The sequence below is a fragment of the Geotrypetes seraphini genome, chromosome 3 (genome assembly GCF_902459505.1).
Source record: "Geotrypetes seraphini chromosome 3, aGeoSer1.1, whole genome shotgun sequence".
Classification (NCBI taxonomy): Eukaryota; Metazoa; Chordata; class Amphibia; order Gymnophiona; family Dermophiidae; genus Geotrypetes; species Geotrypetes seraphini.
In genome coordinates, this window is record NC_047086.1 from 3,554,113 (window position 1) to 3,567,102 (window position 12,990).

Consider the following 12,990-nt stretch of genomic DNA (forward strand, 5'->3'; position numbering starts at 1 on the left):
ACAGGGGCATCAACACCTTCTTCCTTCTACTGACTACGCCTCTCTTTATACAGCCCAGAATCCTTCTGGCAGCAGCCACATTGTTTTTTCGCCTTTAGATCTTCGGACACTATCACCCCAAGGTCCCTCTCCCCGTCCGTGCATATCAGCTTCTGTCCTAGCATATACTCTGCATTTCTTTGCATTGAATTTTAGTTGCCAGGCATTAGACCATTCCTCTAACTTTTGCAGATCCTTTTTCATATTTTCCACTCCCTCTTCGGTGTCTACTCTGTTACAAATCTTGGTATCTTCTGCAAAAAGGCACACTTTTCCTTCTAACCCTTCAGCAATGTCACTCACAAACATATTGAACAGGATTGGCCCCAGCACCGAACCCTGAGGGACTCCACTACTCACCTTTCCTTCCTTGTGGTGTACAGTTAGGGTACAGTAGGTACTTCTCTTGGTGTGTTTTTCTCTAGGACTTTTTTTTTTTTTTAAAGGTACCTAAAAAAATACTTACTAAGCATAGAAATGTCTGGAAATTAGCAATGTTTTGAAACAAAAAATTGCTACATTCAGGATGAAAATTTTTTTGCCAAAATGTCTACAAAATGCCTCTCCATGTTACTACTCAGACTAGTGTTGTTGGATTTCTCAACAGCCTTCAACACTATAGATCATAATGTCATGCTTACAAGACTGGCAGAAACAGGGATCTGTGGCGCAGTATTTACATGGTTCAAATCCTATTTGTCAGAGAGACAACAATCAGTTCTGTTCAGCAATAGCACATCATTCCCTTGTGCACTGAACTGGGGGGTGCCATGGGGGTACTATCTGTCTCCCATCTTAAGCCTTTGATTGAGCTGCTTCTGTCAATGGACACAAAATTCTAGATCTAGGCCGATGATGTAAAACTACTCATTCCCTTTGAACCAGATCTACCTACACCCTTGAGTAAACTTACTGCTTGTCTAACCGCAGCTCAGGAATAAGCAAGCAACAAACAATGCCTGATCCCAAGCAAAACCTTGACTTCATACAGGCCAAAAGATATTTTGAATTCCCCCTAAAATCACAGGTCAGGAATCTCTGGTTACTGCTAGACTCATCACTGACTCTGATTCCGCAAATTCAAACTACCTTTAAAAACTGTCTCTATTATCTTTGGCAGCTAGGAAATCTTTTGAAAAGACAAGTCTGAGCACAGTGATCCATGCCATGATAACATCACGACTAGACTACTGCAATGCCCTGTACACTGATCTACTCAAAGAGCGTTTGCATCAGCTGCAACTAATTCAGAATGCTGCAGCACGACTAATAGAAGGCTGCAAGAGATTTGACCACAACACACCCTTCCTGTACAAACTACACTGGCTACCAGTATCTTACACAGCTAAATGTAAATCTCTGTAACCCCTCTAGGAAACCAGTCTTTGCTCAGTTTCTCAGTAGGTGAAGGTGAGCTGTGCCAGTCTCCCCTTATTTAGGGCTGTTGGAATTTGTATAGTGCTCCTTTTCCCCGTTCTTGTGCCGGACTGAGCTTGGGGGGCCTTGTTTGTGTCTCCGCCGACCTCGGGGGTGTCACACTTGACGGGTCACGAGTTGAGCCCTACCCCCACTTCCTTTCCTTCCCCATATTTTTGTAGAAGTGCCTCAGCTGTAAGCCTTGCCACTGTTACCGGAAAGTGATATATCTTTGAGAGCCAGTGGAGTCTGTTCTGAAAAAAAAAAATCCTGAAGCAGTGCCAGTCTGAAGGGATCCTTCCCTTGTCTGTTATTGCATTTTTATTGTTAACCAGCACTTCTATTTCAGCTAGGTCGCGTATTGTGCAATGAGCACTTTTAAAGGGAAAAAGTGCTCATTGTGCTCCAGATGCGAGGCAGCTGCAGCTGGCCTGTGCACGTGGTGTGAAGGCCGCTGCAAAGGGGAATCCTCGGGGTCGAGAGTTCCCATTCATGAGTGCCTCACTCACCGACAGCTTCCCTCGCTGCCCACACAGGGATTCCCCCAGCTGCCGACAGTCAAGGAAATAAAGTTTCCCTTACCTCTGATGATGCTGGAGACTCCCTTGCCGCTGCTGGCTTCCCTGCTTTAGCGGCTGGGGTGATTCAGGCCTCTCAACCGCTACAGGCTTTGGGGGTTCCATTTTGGCAGGAAGCACCTCCATCTTCTCTGTAGCCTCAGATGACCTTCCCCTTGTATTGAAGAGACGGGCAGGTTTCTTCTGGGTCCCCTGCTCTGGCTTATTTTCAGGCGGCCGGGAGTCCTGCTTCTGCCCCGGAGATCTCAAGTTTGTCAATCGCTTTTTGTGGATTCCTCCTTTCTGAATAGAAACCGTGTGCACAGTCATAGCTGCTGTCTCTCCCGGGTGTTTCTGGCATCCTTGGATCTCATGGAGGCATACTTCCATCTTCCAATCTACCCGGAGCATTTCCATGTTGTATGACCACCTTTCCAGTTTGCAGCTCTGCCGTTTGGGCTCACAACAGTATCACACAGTGCTGTTATTGTTGTTTATTTATTTATTTATTTCGATTTTTATCCCGTTCTCCCAGAAGCTCAGAACGGGTTACAAGTAGACATTCACAATCATTTGAAAACAGACTAGTCATGACAACAAATAGATTGCAGTAGACAATAACAGAGCTTATTCTAGAGACCAGACTGGTCATAGCGAAGAGTACTAGAAGTATATTGAGGAGGCAGTTTTTAATGGCCCGATCGGTGGAAGAGGAAGGTCTTTACTGCTCTGCGGAAGGTCATTAGTGAGTCTAGCGACCTGATCTGTGTGGGTAGTCGGTTCCATAGCTGAGGTAGGAAATGACTGTAGGATCGTTTTTTACGCCGTACTCATTTGGAGGGATCTCCCTGTGGGAATGCTGAGTCTTTGTTCTGCTTTGGAGTGGAGGGGGCGGTTAGGGGTGTATAGGCGTAGCTTGGATGCTATGTAGGCTGGGGGATTTTGGTAGAATCTCTTGTGTGTCATAACCAGGGCTTTGAAGATCGCTTTTTGACTGGTAATCAGTGAGCTGCATAGAGCACTGGAGTAATGGGGTCATTGTAGCTGAGGTTGTATAGGAGTCAAATTGCTGAGTTCTGGACTTTTTGGAGGCATTTTAGATCTCTTGCAGCAATGCCATTGAATAGGGAGTTGCAGTAGTCTAGTCTAAAGAGTACGTAGGCATATAGCAATTGGGCTAAGTCTGTTTCTGGGAGGTAGGGTTTGATCCTTCGCAGTTGGCGTAGGTAATAAAAAGATGTGGAGACTACCTGTGAGACGTGGGCGGAGAAGGACAGGTAGCCATCCAGTATAATTCCAAAACTTCGTACCTGGTCTTGAAGGGGGTGGATTCCCAGGATAGTGTCGGACGGGTGAAAGTAGTGTTCTTTTTCCTGATCCAGAGTAGTTCAGTCTTTGAGGCATTCAGCTGGAGTTTATTAGCTGTCATCCAGTTTTTCATATCAGAGAGGCAATATAGGAGATTAGTGAGTTGGGTTGGCCAATTGTCACCTAGGGGGAGCAATAGTTGAAGGTCATTAGCATAGGAGTGAATCTTAATACTGTATTTGTGTGCACTCACTTCAGAGTCTGGTGGCGACCAATCGCTATATAAAATCAGTGAGTAAACGGCGCAGGAACAATAAGCCACAATGGTTCTCTGCGGAGATCTCGGACCTCATAAAAGAGAAGAAAAAAGTGTTCATCTCCTACAAACATACAGGATCTCAGGACTCTAGAGAAGTCTATTTGACTAGGGCAAGAGCCATCAAAACAGCAGTTAGAGAGGCCAAATTCCGAATGGAGGAAACTTTAGCAAAGAACATCAAGAAGGGCGATAAATCCTTCTTCAGGTATATTAGCGACAGAAACCGCAGCACAAGCGGGATAGTACGCCTTAGGAAACCAGACGGGAACTATGTAGAAGCAGACTCGGAAAAAGCTGAATTGTTAAACGAATACTTCTGTTCGGTCTTCACCCGCGAGACGCCAGGTTCCGGCCCTCAGCTACAGAAAAAGGATGGCTCAGTAGACCCGTTTAGTAATTTCAAGTTTACAACAAGCAGTGTCTACTGTGAGCTGTCAAAACTCAAGGTTAACAAAGCAATGGGGCCAGACAACCTACACCCCAGGGTGCTCAGGGAGTTAAGGGACGTCCTGGCGGAACCACTATCCGCGCTCTTCAATCTCTCCCTTAGTACAGGTAAAGTCCCTTTGGACTGGAAAACGGCTAACGTCATTCCACTCCACAAAAAAGGTTGCAGGACAGGCTGAGAACTACAGACCAGTGAGTCTCACATCAATAGTGAGCAACTATTGGAATAATGGAAACTCTAATCAAACACCAATTAGATAAGATCCTGGATGTGGAGAATCTACGGGATCCCCGTCAACATGGATTTACCAAGGGAAAATCCTGCCAATCCAACTTGATCAGCTTCTTTGACTGGGTGACGGGGAAGCTCGATGTTGGAGAGTCCTTGGACATTGTATACTTGGACTTCAGGAAAGCATTTGATAGTGTTCCACACCGCAGGTTGTTGTGCAAAATGAGTTCTATAGGATTAGGTGACACTTTGACAAAATGGGTTGGAAACTGGCTTGGTGGTAGGCTTCAGAGGGTGGTGGTGAACGGCACCCCCTCAGTAACGACGGCAGTGATCAGCGGAGTGCCACAGGGCTCGGTCTTAGGCCCGATCCTTTTCAATATCTTTATAAGGGGCTTGGCTGAGGGGCTTCGAGGTAAAATAACGTTATTCGCCGATGACGCCAAACTATATAATATAATAAGCAAGAGCACAACGGACAATATGAAACATGACCTATTCCTATTGGAGCAATGGTCTAGGACCTGGCAACTGAGTTTCAATGCCAAGAAGTGCAAAGTCATGCACCTTGGCAGTCAAAATCCATGCGAGACTTACACCCTAAATGGCGAGATCCTAGCAAGGACTGTTGCAGAACGGGACTTAGGGGTAATCATCTGGAGGCCTCATTACCGCAAGGATGTACTGAGGCTTGAGTTAGTCCAGCGAATGGCCACCTGGATGGTCTCGGGACTCAAGGATCTCCCGTACGAGGAACGGCTGGATAAATTACGGCTATACTCACTCGAACGCAGAGAGAGGGGAGACATGATCGAGATGTTCAAATACCTCACGGGCTGTATTGAGGTAAAAGAAGATATCTTCTTCTTCAGGGGTCCGACGGCAACAAGAGGACATCCATGGAAAATCAGGAGCGGGAAATTGCACGGCGACACCAGGAAATACTTTTTCACCGAAAGAGTGGTTGATCGCTGGAATAAACTTCCACTTCAGGTGATCGAAGCAAGCAGCGTGCCTGATTTTAAGAAGAAATGGGATCATCACGTGGGATCTCTGCACAGAGTTAAATAGGGGAGGGTCATTAGGGTGGGCAGACTAGATGGGCCACGGCTCTTATCTGCCGTCTTTTTCTATGTTTCTAATACAGATTCGTTAGATCTGATCACTTGTCATCTCTCCTCAGTTCTAGATTACCTTCTACATCTCTCTGACTCTGATCTCAAAACTAATTTGGTCCCCTCTGTTCTATTATAGCTTTTCATACCCTTCTGGATTTAAAAAAAACCCTTTTATCAGCACATCCTTTAGTATTCAGATTCATGAAGGGTCTTTTTCATGCCAAATTGCCAATCTTAATGTTATGCTTTCAACCCTGATGAAGCCTCCCTTTGAACCACTTGTGTCTTCATCTCTCAGATATCTCATTTGGGAAAGTAGTGGTTTTAATCCTCTTTACATCTCCCTGTCGAGTCAGTGAACTTTGTGCACTTGTATCAGATCCATCATATACAATATTCTACCACAATAGGGTGGTTCTTTGTACTCATTTGAAGTTCCCCCCGAAGGTCATCTTGGAATTTCATCTGAATCAGTCTCTAGTTCTTCCTGTCTTCTTTTCAAGACTACACTCTCAACCTGCAGACGTGCTCTTCTTGCTTACATAGATCGGACCAAGCCTTATAGAGCTTCTATTCAACTGTTCCTCATACCTACTTCAGCTCTTTCCATAGTATTCTCATGCATAGCAACATTTGTGCACAGACAAAAATCCCAATACATTTTCTCTCTGAAATATCTTTCTTTTCAGAAGCGCAAATATCTTGCATACATACAAAGAAAAGAATGTTATATAACAGCATAAAAAAAATACACATAAGCAAAGAAAATCCTATAACCTAATATGTGAGTCACAGGTCATAGAATCATCACAGATCATAGAAAGGAGACATACTTGCACAAGTGAGAGATAAAACCGGACACAAAGAAATATATATACTGTATATGTATCAGAGAATTCCTATGGCAAACTGTTATCTGATGACTTCTAGCTCACAGCAAGGCACTATTATGCTGTGCATACTCTGGCACAGGGAAAGAAGGAGAAAAAATGACAGGAACAGGAAATCAGTCTTAGTGAAAGCAAGTAAAGGTGTTGTGAATGATATAAAGAAAGACCAAGTGAAACTTGAAGAATGGTCTAAAATTTGGCAGCTAAAATTTAATGCTAAGAAATGCAAGGTCATGCATTTGGGCTGCAAAAACCAGAGGAATATTACATTTTATTTCTTTTAATCTTATGATCGTCTTTTAATGTATCCTTATTCTAAATTTTGTTAACCGTCTCCAGTCCCTTTTTGGGAATGACCTGGTATATAAGACAAAGGATTAGATTATGTGCACGACGGAAGAGCGGGACTTGGGTGGGATTGTATGTGATGATCTTAAGGTGGCCAAACAGGTTGAAAAGGTGGCGGCGAAAGCTAGAAGGATGCTAGGTTGCATAGGGAGAGGTATGGCCAGTAGGAAAAGGGAGGTATTGATGCCCCTGAATAAGACTCTGGTGAGACCTCATTTAGAATAGTGTGTACAATTCTGGAGGCCGCCCCTTCAAAAAGATATAAAAGTCTGTCCAAAGGAAGGCTACTAAAATGGTGTGTGGTCTTTGTGATAAGGCGTATGGGGACAGACTTAAAGATCTCAATCGGTATACTTTGGAGGAAAGACAGGAGAGGGGAGATATGAAAGAGACGTTTAAATATCTACATGGCGTAAATGCACATGAGTTGAGTCTCTTTCAATTGAAAGGAAGCTCTGGAATGAGAGGACATAGGATGAAGTGAAGAGGTGATAGGCTCAGGAGTAATCTATGGAAATACTTTTTTACAGAAAGGGTGCTAGATGTGTGGAACAGTCTCCCAGAGGCAGTAACTTCTTTTTCTGCTATATCTGTATAAGAATAAATTACATTGTGAAACTACGTGGTCCCGAGTGGTGGTATTATCTGTCTCTACTTTCTTAGTTAATGATATGGACCAGGACCAGACAGTCTGTGTTTCAGCAAATATTTCCTTCCTCAGGAATCCAGTTGCTCCACTATCCAGTCAAACACGTTTGTGATACATATTCTCCAAGCACCATGGGAAACTGACAGAAAGCATGGAAATGGTTCCTGTGAAGAGCTGTTGCCAGATCTTTGAGATAGTGCAAAAAGATATGGCAAGGTTAAACTTTGTGGGGGAGGGCAAAGTTCGAAAAAGCTCTAGGCAGGGGCTGGCCAAGCATCTTGCCAGATGGTGGATCAATTGGGCTCCTGAGGAAGGCAATTTTTGCTGAAACACAGACTATGTTGGGTTCTGGTCCATCATCTACTGCCAGGGGAGGAGTGTGTGGCACAGTGGCTGGAGCTACAGCTTCAGCACCCTAGGGTTGTGGGTTCAAATCCCGCCCTGCTCCTTGTGACCCTGGGCAAGTCACTCAGTCCTCCATAGCCCCAGGTACGTTAGATAGATTGTGAGCCCACCGGGACAGATAGGGAAAATGCTTGAGTACCTGATTGTAAAACCGCTTAGATAACCTTGATAGATGGTATATAAAAACCTAATAAACTTGATCCACATTTGTATATCGACATATTCCACCAGTTCATGTTCATATTGTGGCATTTGCATATCCTCCAAGCTCCAGAATAGCTGCTGCTGTCTGAGAGACAGTGTTTCATCTTTCAGAAGACTAATTCTGATCATGTGAAATCTTTGTTCTAGATGGCAAAAGTGTGAAAGGAAAATTCACCATGAAAACTGAAAGTGCATGTTCACCATCTGTGGGATGTTTTCAGTAAGAATGCTGATAAAGCTCAATCCATCCCCCTACAAGCAGGAAATGTCTTACTGTGGGTTATGGTTTCTTTACAGAGGCAGAGCTAATAGATTTCTTTAAATACTGTGAAATAAATGAGGGCTGGGAGTCCTACACAAACTGAAAAGTTTCTTGTCTTATCAGATTGTATGATAAAATAGTGGGTTAAATGTAAATCAAGAGACTGAAAAGTAGGCCAAGTGCATTTTTAGGGTTGGAAAATATGAATCAAATGTGAAAAAATGAAGGGCAGAATCAGGGAAAGGAGAGTGAATGCTTATCATCTTCTAGAGCAGATGAAACATGGGATGAAGCTAATAGATTTAAAAGAAGAAAAATGTTTCTTCACAATGTGTAATTAAACTGAAATTTGTTGCTGATAATGTGGTGAAATCCTGTTCGCTGGGTTTAAAAAAGGTTGGATAATTTCCTAAAAGAGAGGTCCATTAGCCATTATTGAGATGACTTGGGGCAATCCACTACTTATTTCTAGGATAAGTAGCATAAAATCAATTGTTTTACTACTTGGGATCTAGCTAAGTACTTGGAACCTGGTTTGGCCACTGTTGGAATCTTTGGTCTGTCCCAGTATGGTAATTCTTCTGAACTTAATGTACCAAATAACAAGGTGATGTGTGAATCAACAATAGGAGCGCCATAGGATGATAAAAGAGAGAAAATCATGTAAGTGTCAGTCCAGATCACAGGCTGTCCTTAGTGGCTAAGGTATGTAGTTTGTAGGGGAGGCCAGCCAAAATAGATGGTTTTTAAGGCCTATTTGCTTCTTGAAAAGGATACAGGTTTATCAACCAGCAATGGGGAGATTTCTAGACAATTGAGATGATCCGATAGCCCTATACCAACCAACGTGGAAGGGTTTCAAATCAGCTGGTTAGCCAATAACCTGGATGAAATAGCGTCAAGGCATTGTTGGAAGGAAGTATGATTAATGCAAGACAGGTTGAAAAAAAATAGAGATGGATATCATCCGAGCAAAAAGCTTTACAATTGTATTCTTGGACAATGAGTGCTAATAGGCTTAAGAAAATACTAAATGGAAGAGGAGCCAAGATAGACCTTGACAAAGAGGATATGGTACTCGGATGAGAAACAGAATGAATGAAGAATGTCCAGTTCCAGTGATGCCAAATGAATTAAGGGCCCAATACATAGCCACCGGTGTTAAAAGTTATTTTCAGCGACTGGCATTGAATATCTGGTTTAATTTTTGGCTACAGCAACTTATTCATTGTTAATCAGTTAAGTGCTTGGCAGCTAAATATAGATCTGCCTGCTATTTAGGCGGCCTATTGTAGACTCTAAACCAGTATATCGAGATTTCAGGTGTGCCGTGACTGACTGCCTACAGGACGTGCTTCCTCTTTTTCAGGACCCCCCACTGGCGGCTCAAGGCCCCATCTGGAGGGCTTCCACGCATTGGTGGATGTCGAAGTGAGGACATCACGTGTGTGTGTGACATGCCCTCAAGCCATGGCCACCAGTTTAGTGTGTTGTGGCTTGTAAAGTTTGCGAGACACTGCCGGTTTGGCACGAATTATCTAAGCCTAGCCGGCTGTGTGGCTGGTTAGCAGTTACTCATTGACTGCAAGTATGCAGCAGGAGATATTGCCCACTGAATTTCCATGGTTAGATGCCAATATGCTATTTAACTTGCCAGGAGTCACTCCTAGCTGCTTAAATAGTTGTGAATACTTTGGGTATGACACACACACACACCCTGCCCCCTGAAAATGTCCCTGCTTCGAGTGGTGGGAGGAAGGATTTTCTGGGCAGTCACTAAGCAAGTAGGTTGGAATGCCCAACTTTGTGGTTGATTTGAGAATGAGTCAGCCCATAGAGGCAGGGGCAGAAAGTAATAAAAGGGATTTTGTTTGTGAAACAAAGGTCTTTGCCCAACCCTTCTGACACCCTAGCACCGAGAGGAAGTCCTGGGAGCCAGGACAAGAGACGTTTTGCTCCAACTCAGCAGCGAAAAGAAGTGCCTGGTGGGAAAAGACACTCCAGATAGGAGAAGTGGGAGAGGGTGTGTCTGGATGGCACAGAAATATTGAGGACACGGAGGATCATACTCTGGAATGCCAGGAACGGGATGGCAATTACCACTTGCTGTTTCCTGACACTAGCAGACTGAATTGAAACTGGACTGGATTGTGGGTTTTCCTTTTGAACTGTGGAAGGGAAGAGACGAGGGATAAACTGTTGTCCTGGGTACTTGTGAACTGAGTTTATCAAGTTACTGTTTAGTAAAGCAAGTTGAAGTGACCACCAGAGTTAGTCTGGCCCTGGCCTGCGCCCAGCTCAGAATTAGACTTTTGTAGATCCCGGTCAAGGTACTCTACCCAAAGAGCTTAGCTGGTGCCCGAGACATTTGGGAGAGACCAGGGGTAAGCCTCTCAAATAATAGAGCATGACTGATTTACGTTAAAGGCCGAAGAGCGATGAAGTGAATTTGCCAGAACCACATCTCGTTTGTCCCGGCTAAAAGCTGCCACAGTGGTTTTGATGCTATGGATGGAGCGAAAACCATGGAAAATAACCTAAAAACAGCCATTCTGCCTCAGACCAAATTATCCTAAGATATGAGTTCTCATAGAATTCTAGGTGGGTTACAGATATTTTTAATGTTATATATTGCTTTACATATCATTTATTTATTTAATTTGTTTTCTACCTCGTTGTCCCCAAAGAGCTCAAAACGAGTAACAGGTTAAACATACCTAGGGCTCCTTTTACCAAGGTGTGCTATTGTTTTTAGCGCATACACTGGATTAGCACGCGCTACAATGCACGCTAGCCGCAATACTACCGCCTGCTCAAGAGGAGGCGGTAGCAGCTAGCACACGGGGCATTTTAATGTGCGCTATTCCACGTGCTTTTGTAAAAGGAGCCCCTAATTTCAGTTCAAGTTTACAATTTACTTGACACATACTAGGGGTCTAATATTAATATACATAATATACTATTTACTGATTACAACACATATTTTAACATACATTTTAAAACATTTAATTGTAATACTATCATCAAAACAGTAGGTAACAACAGTGGCATACCTAGGGTATGTGGCACCCGGGGCCCATCATTTTTTGACACCCCACCCCCCCCATGTAAAAAAATATTTTTTGTAATAACCATGAAACGGAATAAATGGTCATAATAGAAACAGGCAGTGAAAATTTTCCTTTATTGAACCTCATGTATGTAACCATTATTCCAAACATAACATAACATAAGAACATAAGAACTGCCATCTCCGGATCAGACCTTTGGTCCATCAAGTCCGGCGATCCGCACACGCAGAGGCCCTGCCAGGTGTACACCTGGCGTAATTTATAGTCCACCATATCTTTATATGCCTCTCTTAAGGAGATATGCATCTAGTTTGCTCTTGAAGCCTAGGACGGTCGATTCCGCAATAATCTCCTCTGGGAGGGCATTCCAGGTGTCAACCACTCTCTGAGTGAAGCAGAACGAAAATGATAAAAGGGATGGGATAACTTACCTATGAGGAAAGGCTGAAGTGGCTGGATCTCTTCAACTAGCAGAAGAGATGGCTCAGGGGTGATATGATAGAGGTGTATAAAATACTGAGTGGAGTGGAAAGGGTTGATGTGAATCACTTGTTCACTCTTTCCAAAAATACTAAGACTAGGGGACATGCGATAAAGCTACTAAGTAGTAGATTTAAAACAAAATGGAGAAAATATTTCTTCACACAACATGTAATTAAAATCTGGAATTCTTGCTGGAGAATATGGTGAAATAAGTTAGCGAGGTTGTAAAAAAAAGGCTTGGATAATTTCCTAAAAGAGAAGTCCATAGGCCATTATTGAGATGGCTTGGGGAAATCCACTTATTCCTCGGATAAGCAGCATAAAATATGATTTACTACTTGGAATGTAGCTGGGTACTTGGCCACTGTTGGAAACAGGATACTGGGCTTGATGGACCTTCGGTCTGTCCCAGTAATGGCAACCCTTATGTTCTTATTGGAGTAACAATGCATTTTAAAGAACATTAGCATTCTTCAGATCAGAAATAAGCAGATAAAGACAAATATCAGTATATATAAGTGAAACATGAAAGCCTTCCAATCATAGACTCACAGGAAGTGGGAAACAGAGAGGACTAGATGGGTGGAAGACAGATTATAGGAAGGTGACAAAGCAGTTTAAACTCATGAAAGTCAAGGCCTTTAAGTCCTGTCTGGTGAGTGTCAAAAAATTTTATCATTTTGATTTCAAAGGTCTTATGTTCCTGGATTGTCTTAAAATTTCATTATAAAATGATTGATGCAGTGTTCTTTATTCCAAAGCGTTGTCCGACACTGCAATTTTTAATATGATATCTGTGTAAATTGATCCTAGTCTTTATCATCTGGCTTGTTTCACCAATGTAGCACCCTTCTTTACACTTTTTGCATTGAATGATATATACCACACTGGAAGATGAGTATGTGAAAGTTCCCCTAATGTTGAATGTTTTTCCCATCCAGTCTGCCCAACTGCAGCATCCATTATCTCTTCCTCTCCCTAAGAAATCCTACTTGCCTCTCCAACACTTTCTTGAATTCAGTCTTTCCACCACCTCTACCGAGAGACTGTTCCACACATCTCTCACCCTTTCTGTAAAAAAGTATTTCCTGGGATTACTCCTGAACTTATCACCTCTTAACTTCATCCCATGCCCTCTCCTTCTGGAGTTTTCCTTCATTTAAAAAAGACACCTCTTGTACATTAATGTCACAGAGATATTTAGACATCTCTATTATATCCTCTCATCTTTTTTCCAGAATA